This window comes from Musa acuminata, chromosome BXJ3-6 (assembly GCF_036884655.1).
Source record: "Musa acuminata AAA Group cultivar baxijiao chromosome BXJ3-6, Cavendish_Baxijiao_AAA, whole genome shotgun sequence".
NCBI classification, from domain to species: domain Eukaryota; kingdom Viridiplantae; phylum Streptophyta; class Magnoliopsida; order Zingiberales; family Musaceae; genus Musa; species Musa acuminata.
The window spans coordinates 15,836,679-15,840,000 of NC_088354.1; positions in this window are offsets into that span (position 1 = coordinate 15,836,679).

Consider the following 3,322-nt stretch of genomic DNA (forward strand, 5'->3'; position numbering starts at 1 on the left):
GTAGTTCGAATATGGTGAACTAATTAGTTAGTACCGCAGGAGGTGTGGGATGGTGGATTTAGTTGAAGTGAGTTTTAGATTTTTGTTTTTGGCTTCTATATTATGTCGATGGCGGAAAGAGTCCTGTTTGTTTCTCTACTGTTCAAATAGTGACCGTGAACCGGAAAGGAACCTTAATGATATATAACTTGGGGGTGGTAAATGGAGAGAGAATATTCGTTGTATTCACGAAACAAGAGGTTGGTTAGGGGTTCTTGATTCTTTGGACGAACACAAAAAAGACAGCTAATGTGGCTACGACAATCATGAATAGTCAGTACTAAGAAATTTTGTAGCGCCAACGCACGCTATCTTCGACAAGTCAAATGTGTTCGTGGAGTGACGAAGACGAACGCCATAGTTTTTGGTGTTGGGTTTAGTCGCCATAAACAAGCTCATAATTATTTCCCACTACAAACACCAATCCTTTCTCACCCGGATGATGCATTTGTTGGCTGCTAAGCGTAATGGCAACCAATAAAATAATCAACATCTGTTGGAGGTTCTAATTGACACGGAAATCTTCATGCAGTGCAGTTTTCAACACATTGTGAAAATTGTTCTCCATGCTTTATTTTTGTATCTAAGTTGTGTTGGGGAAGGATCTCGATACCACATAAACAATAAAACATAAAAAGTCTATAATGTAAAATTTAAGTGGTTTTGCACTCGCACTATTTATGCTCAAAATTAAGTTTCCTTGAGATAACCTTAACTAAAATTTTAATTTTTTTTTTGTATGTTCTTTGTAAAGAATTTCTTAACTAAAATATAAATTTTCTTATAAATAAAATATTCTTCCCCATCTATAAAATAGCCAAGTCATAATTTTTAAAAAAAATTTCTCTATAAGTATTTTCTTCTTTATGTCCTTTTGTCTTCTAAGCACACTAGATTTAATCCAACAATTGTTGTCAATCCCAACAACTATAATAACATTCTCATCAAAAATAATGAAAATTTATTTCATCAGCATCCTTATATGTTCGAGCACTCTTACGTGATTCAAATTCTGCAGCATGGAAGAGGATTGAGAGTGCTAACAAAGGGAGAGCTTCCTAAGAAACAGTCTTCCATTTGAAAAATACAAACAGAAGAAATAGATTAGAAGCTAGTGGGCATCAACGAGTAGCCCTTTGCCATGCACCCTCAGAGTTTAGGGAATACCTCCAATAACATCTGCCACATATCTTATTATTACTCATTGTAAAAATATGTCGAATGAGGTTATAAACTCTTAAAACTTAGGTTAAATGAATTTGATATATCATCAATTTAACTTTTGGTGTCAATATGTATGGTATATCATCATCATATTAATATTATAAAAGTTTGAACCGTCAACCTTTCATGAGTCTGATGCATAGTCATGGAACAAATATTACAGATATGATGACCTAATTTTGTGGTTGTGTCATCACATCTTTCTATTTGTGTATGTTACAGTCAAGCATTATGGACCTTTGAAGTATATAAAACAACAGTACAAGCTACATCGATCATGCATAGCTCAAAGTGTTTGATCTCGGCATTTTGTGCAGGTTGTATCTATGGTATATCCGTAGAATATATTAGACACAATGGTTGTTAGTTAACCACCATAGCAGTATTCTTGTCCGTCCCGTCAAGCACTCAGGCTTACGCTTTTTCAGTAGTAGTTTCAGAGTTCATGGTTTGATCAATAGTATCGATCATATTAACACATACCAATTCCAAATGTAAGAACTGCTGCTGGCGATGATGCCACTGCTTATTTTTCCTCCTCTTCTAATGCTTCCTTGTAAAAACTTTTAATTGGAGACCTTTTATATGTTGCCTTCACACCAAATCTTATCCTAGCTGATGTGAGCATGCATGACATGGTGTTCGAAGCGTCTCGAGGGATTTGAAATATGCAGATTGCATGCAAATATTATTCTATTATTTGCTTGTTTCTGCCCTTTCTATTGCGAGAAGTGGACACATAACAAGCACATGGAGATGCCAAAGGAATTCCTTTTCTTCCTCTTCCTCGCAGCCCTCATGCTTGCCTCGATCGCATCGGAGGAGAGAGCGGGAATCAGCTACCACTGGGTTGGGTTCCTCCCCTCTCTGGTTGCCATGGAATCGTCGCAGAGTGCCTTTCCCGTAGCGAATTCGAGCTACAATAGGAGACGAGCCGCCACATCCTGGCTACCTCCAACTACATCAGCTACAATGCCCTCTACCGCCACATCCTATTACAACTGCCACCCCGGCGCTCGGGCCAATCCCTTCTCGCACAGTTACTCCGTCGTTACCCAATGTTAGTGTTAACGTGACGTGAGCTCTGTAATCCTCTTTCCATCTAGTAATGGGTTAATTATATATTACCCGATGTAATTAGTTATATTTAGCCTTCCGATCTAGTAATGGGCCAATCCCTTCTCCCACAACTACTCTTTTGCTTCTTAAAACCCTATGTAATTAGTTATCTTTAATTATATATTAATCTATCGTTATATTTATAAAAAAAAATATTTAACCTCGATTTTTGTTATGCCGTTTACCACTAAACACGTGTTGACTCTGCCTCACTTCGGTTTACCACTTAGTACATGTAATATTTTCGTCAACAGAGTTGATGATGTGAGGAGAAATAAGATTGAATAATATTTCACTTTCGTAAGTATAGGAATCTCAATATAATTTTGAAAGTGTAGGGATCGAGATACTAAAGATAACTAATTACCAATGATAATTTATAATTAGCCTTTTAAAAATGTAGAGTTTTATGAAGCAAAGGATTAATTTTGTGAGTTTCAGACGTTTTCATTTGAGATTTATTTGAATCGATGGGGCTAATTACATATTACCCTTGTAATTAGCTACCTTTAACGATTCCTATACTTTTAAAAGTTACACTGAGATTCCTATATTTACGAAAGTAAAATATTGAATCCTGTTTCTTCTCTCGTTGTTGAATTTATTGACAAAAATATAGTATAAAAAAATTATGCTAAAATAGGGTTAAAAAGATAATTTCATAATTTTATTTTTAATTATCCAAAGGAAAAAAATCTGGAGAGAGAGGGCTTTTGTTGAGAAACGAAGTGAGGTAGTGCTATTCAATTACTCTGCCTTTTCTCTTTATATTTTCAGAGGTTTTATTGAAAAGTGAAGCACTCGGTAGAAAGGATCTCTCTCTTATGACCCCGTCTTCTCGATTACTATTTTTACAAAAGTTATAGAAAGAAAAACTAATATTGATGAAAATAGCACTACGAAATTATCTTTTTAGTCCTCTTTTGGTACCATTTTTTAT